Here is a 6,042-nt window from a genome sequence, read left to right as displayed (position 1 = left end):
CGCGAGACTGAAATGGTCGGGCCGAAGGCCCGACCATCGCCGCCGGCAGGCCAAGCAGGCCCGGCCCCTGCCGAACGGAGTTGCCGGCGCAGCGAAGTGGAGCTGGCAACTCCGTTTGGCGGAAGGGCGGGCCTGCTTGTTTTGAAATGCAGAGTTTTCCACTCTTAATCTGGCCCATCCTATTTTTCCGACCAGTGAGGCGGGCAGGGGTGCCAGATTTTCAATGAGCTCTATCGGAGCCATCTTGTTGGCAGTAAAAATATATCCGCTGCCCCTTCCTTCCACAGTCTTGTGAAAAATAGGAATATGTCTTAGCCTCTTCAGCATCTTTCCAAGCGTTAAAAGCAGATTCAGTTTTGAAATGAAGTACCTGACCAGCCTTGATGGTATGATCATGAACTGCCTCTAGATGGTTGATAAGAATAGTCTTGGTTAAACACTGAAGGTCACAATTATCACATAATCACACAACATTCTTCTTTGGTGGTAATTCAGGTTCACACTTTCTATTATGTTTGACAAGATTGTCCTTCCTGGTGAAGGATTTAGAACACAAACCACACTGAAAATACTGCTTCTCACATTTAGGATTTTCTATACATTCTTTGATACGCCGTCTGGCATTACTATGTAAAGAGAAAGTCTGTGAACAAAATTTACACTTGGAAGAAGAACTGGATGCGAGGCATTTATGAATATGAACAGATAAATCTTTTCGAGAAAACTTTAAATGGCAGCTATTGCACTCAAAGGTCTTCAGATTCTGGTTAGGATTTTTAGTACACTGCACTTCATGCCTCTTCATATTATTGCGAGTGGCAAAAGTAATTGAACAATATTGGCACTTAAACACAGTGATGAAATCACACCTGACAAAGTGCTTGAGTTCCAATACGGTGCTCCTTTAGAGCTAGGATCTGAAGAAAGATGAACAAACTTGGAGGCTGGAAAGGCGACCGCGAAGGCATCCAGGGCGAAGTGGGGGTGGGTATGGGGGTAGGTATGGGGGTGGGGCCGTGGAGAATCATTAAAACTGACTTAAGTAGATGGTAGTTCTATGTGTCAGGCAGGCAGTGCTCCTGGAGCTAGAGCGAGCTGCTCTTTGCACCCCGAGTCCGGACGGATATTCTGCCACCATGGCCCACTCAGTCTAGGAACTAAAAAGGGAACGGCATTTTATGACGAAAAGACTGTCTACCGGAACGTGCCCCCCCCCCCCAATTCTTCAGCCAATAGCGAGCTATGATCGATTCCCAGCATCAAGTTCCAGCCCCAAAGAGTTTACAATACCATGCACCATTCATTTACTAAGAGTTCTGAGGGGAACTTACGTGGTATTGCCAGCTTGTAACTACAGTCAGCACCTGCACCACTTCTGCTGGAAGACATCGCGCGACCTTTATCGTCCCGTCGATAAAGACCTCCGCGGTAATGGACATCCACTCGATAACATTGATGAAAGCAAAGATGGCCCGCGATGTTGAGGCGGTCCTGTGATGCCATGGTACAGCTGTTGCTCAAAAGCCAAACTTTGACCAAGATGGGCGGAGTCAAATCGGAGAGCATGATCAATGTCGTCGAGGTTTCTTGGCCGTGGAGGCCTCTCACCTCAACGAGCGTCATACACCACTCTACGCACGACGGCTTCATCCAGGTGTATCCTAACCATAGGCGGGGCTCTGAAATGAAAATACCAAGGGTGTAGACTATGTCCGATGTCGGTGGGTTTTACCTGGCCGCACACGACTACTAAATGTTCGCAAGTATTACGGGTTTCTTTTTAGGTAAACATCTGGAACTGTTTTATTGTTCGGAAACATATACAAACAGGGGGAAGGAAACCGACCGTCAATACAGTATGAGAACATTACTCACAGGAGTGCATGTTATTCACAGATATCACACTCTCCCCACCATAAAATAAAAATATACAGTAGGTGACAAAAGACAGTTGGCACCTAGAAAAAAAAACGATCCACAAGGTATACGCATTTTTTGAAACAATCAATAAATGAAAAAATAAAAAGGAATATGAAAATACAAAAAACTTAAAACAAATAATACAGTATAAATGCTGAAAGCATCCATAAACTCTTGCTGAACAATCAACAGCTGAAAGAGAAATTACATTATGATTAGATGTACACAAACTTTGGACGAATCATACAGTCTTTCAGTGATTATTACAGAGTTACTTAACCTAACAGTCTCTTCGGTGGAAAGATTGGGCGTCCACTTCTTGACAATTTGGGCGGAGCAGCAGGAACTAGCGGCTTCTCTTTGGTTGGATTTCCAACAAGAGGGCGCTTCGGAGTGCCTGGTGATGATTGCATCCCCTTTGGATTAGGACTTTGTTGTCATCATTGGAGATTGAGCCACTGGAGTCTTGACTGGCGAAGGATTGGGTGCTCCGGGAAGAACAAGTTCATTCGCAGGCTCAGGCTCAGGTACCACTACGCTAGGCTAGGTACTGGCTGCTCAACTACAGGTACTTGTACAGGAACTGGTACAGGTACGATTGGAGGCAGGTTGTTCGCCATAGCATATGCTTGCGCCATCTGGTCCACTTCTATGCACACAGCATCTGAAGAGCGGGGGGTGCAAGGGAGACGACGAAACCTGTCTGACTTTGTTGTTCACCTGAACATTATAAGAGACACTGGAGGTGCTAGACTCAATTATGTCCGGTAGCCACTTAATTTTGCCATGAGTATAGGTCCTTGCCCAGACCAAATCTCCAGCCTTAAAGAAGCTAATTATGGCTCTGCCTTTCCCCTTTCTCTTCTCCTGCTGTTTCTTCATTCTCATTTTGAGGATGCTGCTGGGCTGCAGGATGGCCAGTGGAGTCCTGGGTCTGCGGCCTAAGAACACTTCAGCAGGTGACACTTTGGTAATAGTGTGTGGAGTATTCCGGTAGGTGAAGAGGAAAACATCACTTTTATGTTGCAGTGAGCGGTTTTCAGTCCAGGAAGCATCCAAAATCCATATGAAGTCTTAGCCAACGTCGAGTAGGCCAAGACCATGGCACATAGGAATCATGAGGCACTGAAGACATCAGCGATTGGCACACGCCACAGTTTTTAACCAAATCTTCAAGTTTTAGATCAATGTTTGGCCACAACGGGTGACGGACAACTCGCCCCGGTTAACTCGCCCCTGGTATAAACTCGTCCCAAGCCCAACTCGACCCCGGTCCTACAACAAACTCGCCCCCATGTCTGTGCCAACTCGCTCCCAAAGATTTTTTTTTTCAAATTTAAATTTGCAGCGCTTTTCGGAGCACTCTGCTCTGCATTGTCAAGAGGTGGTATTGTTGTGATTCGCCTAGCTAGCAGTCAAGGCCAGGGCAGTCAGTCCAATGGGGGAGAAGGTCAGGTACACGTCTACCCAAAGAGGGCCACGAAAGGCTCTTTATGGTAGCTTCATTAGAGGAGACCAAGAAAAACTATGGTAGCTTCATTAGAGTAGACCAAGAAAAACTATGGTAGCTTCATTAGAGTAGACCAAGAAAAACTTTTTGTTAAAATGTTTGAGTTCACATTGCCCATCTCGTGCCAATCCAAAAAAAAAACGCTCTCAAAAAAAAAATTTCAGCCAGATCGGACAATATTTGACCCTCCCGAAGGGGGTTCAAAGTTTACATTAGTTTCTCATGGGTCATCAGGCCAACACGTTACACATTTGGCCTGTGGCCCAAACTATCAATCGTAGACAAAGGCCGTTATCAAAAACGTGATCTACGCTAAAAACCGAGTTAGACGGAATGCCGCTTGTCAAAATTCCTCATCTCGTTTAGATTTTAAAATTTTATAAAACAACTAAAAATAACACATTTTAACGGAGAAACGATTTTTTTTTTACGGAACGCGGTGACGGATTTTGACGTGAAAATAAATGTGATGAATGAGCTGTGGCTAATAAAAAACAAAGCCATTTTAGTCTTTGCACCCGTAAATGAAGGCAGGGTCCTTCGAGTAGTCCTTCAGGTATAGTAAAAAAATCATAAATTTGGTGTCCGATGCAGTGAGCCGATTCGGTTTAAATTTCGCGCCAATAGCTCTTAGCTAGCCGACTAACACTCCTCTTACACGGACGAGGGGCAGACAGACGGACAGACACGAATGCGGTTGCTTGAGCCCGCTTTAATGCTTGTTTAAAAGCAGAAGGGCGGGCTAAAAAATAAGAAATTATGAAATAAGAGCACCATATTGTGCTTATTTTTGGCTGAGCGATTAGCGAAGCCTATTACTCCAGTGATGATCAAAAAGTTTCGCGTCTGTCTGTACGCACGATAACTTGAAAACGGTTTAAGCTAGGAGGCTCTAATTTTTATTGTGGCTTTGTATCATAAAAAGTAAGAACTGTGTTGATTTTGAGCCCCTTGGCTCAAAAATTAACGTGTCAAAAAGTCATAAACAAAAAGCCCGAAACATTTCTTTGAAAAAAATTATGTTTTTACATCTTCCTTAGAGGTAACTTGTCAAAGTAGTGCCCTTGAACAAAAACGTTGCCTGTTTAGCTCTATCTCTAACCGTTTGGGCGCCAGAGGGCGTTTTTCACACGGAAATGACCCCAAAACATTTAAATGTTAACTTTCAGATATTTGATGGTGTCAGAGGAACAAAATTTGCGACTTTTGGGGCCGAAGGCCTATTTACGACCTTGTCCCGCTTTGCCCTTTGCCCGACTCGGGTGTCAGCGCCGCAGCAGGCCTAGGTCGATGTATGCCAGGCGCGTCGCAGCGTAACAGTGTTTCGTGAGATATCGCGAAGCCTGTTACGCGAGACGTGGTCTGGCGTTGGCGTACATCTACCTAGTTTTAGCATGTCTGGTGCTTTTTAGGGATTTTTCTTTTTCTTCTGACTCACTGCCTTCCTGCATAGCGTTTACAATTGCCTTAGTGATTACATCTCTACTAGTCACATGTATTGAAATTGCTTTCAGTTCGCACAATGTTATTTCTTAATCAAGAGTAGTGTAAATTTTTCAGCCTACTAAACATTGCAATCTGAAGCAATTTTCATAAGGCATATCAAATTTTGAATACTGATTTGATACGTTCATCTTTCACTGAGTCAGAATAAGTGTTCAAGAATAGGAAATTACAATTATTGGAAGTAAAATAGACTTACCTTGCTGGATCGATTGCTGCTTCTGCTGGTAGAGCTAGCAATGCTGCTATCACCACTTTCACCATCACTGCTGTCACTGCAGCTACCGCTACTTGTACTGCCACTGCAAGTGCTCTGGCTATCGCCGCTGATACTCGAACTATTACTGCTACTAGAACAGAGATTCTTGCTTGACTTTTTCTTCTTCTTTCTTTTCTTTCCCTTTCTATATCTTCTGAATCAGCAGCATCTTTGGCTGAGCGATCAGCGAAGCCCATTACTCCACTGACCGGAAAAGTTTCATTCTGTTTGTTTGTCTGTCCGCACGATAACTCGAGAAAGAATTGAGAGAGCAATCTGGGAATTTGAGGGTCGTTTTGAATCATAAAAAGACAGGTCGAGTTCGAAGATGAGCATTCTAGCTCAAAAATTGACTTTAAAAAAAAGCAAAAACCACAGGTTAAAAAATAATTTTTTTTCGATTTTTTTTTATGGGCTTCAAACGGGTAAGTAGTGAAAGTAGAACCCTCTGAACGAAAATTTCGTCCGTTTTGCTCTATCTTGTACCGTTTCGGCGCTATGATGCATTTCTTGGCGAAAACAACGTGAAAAAGACAAAATGGTCTGTTAAATCGTTAAAAAGGCTTCATGTCACAGAATCACTAAATCGTTGATTTTTACATAACACTCTGTCAAAATTGGAACTTTCAATGAAAAACTGAAACGAACAGCAAAAGTTTCATGTCCCTAATTTTAGAGTAACAAGACCCCGACAAACGGTTCGAGTATGTCAAATTTTGGGCCCGGAAGGCCCTGTTCCTCTATACCCTCTCCTTAACTCGTCTCGGGTGTGTGCATACATTCCTATTCACTCGTCTCGGGTGTCAGCGCCGCAGGCCTAGCTATATGTGCGCCAGGCGCGTCGCAGCGT

Source organism: Frankliniella occidentalis, unplaced genomic scaffold, assembly GCF_000697945.3.
Source record: "Frankliniella occidentalis isolate FOCC.00 unplaced genomic scaffold, Focc_3.1 Scaffold224, whole genome shotgun sequence".
Classification (NCBI taxonomy): Eukaryota; Metazoa; Arthropoda; class Insecta; order Thysanoptera; family Thripidae; genus Frankliniella; species Frankliniella occidentalis.
The sequence above is the reverse complement of the archived record's forward strand: the minus strand, read 5'-3'. Positions refer to the sequence as shown.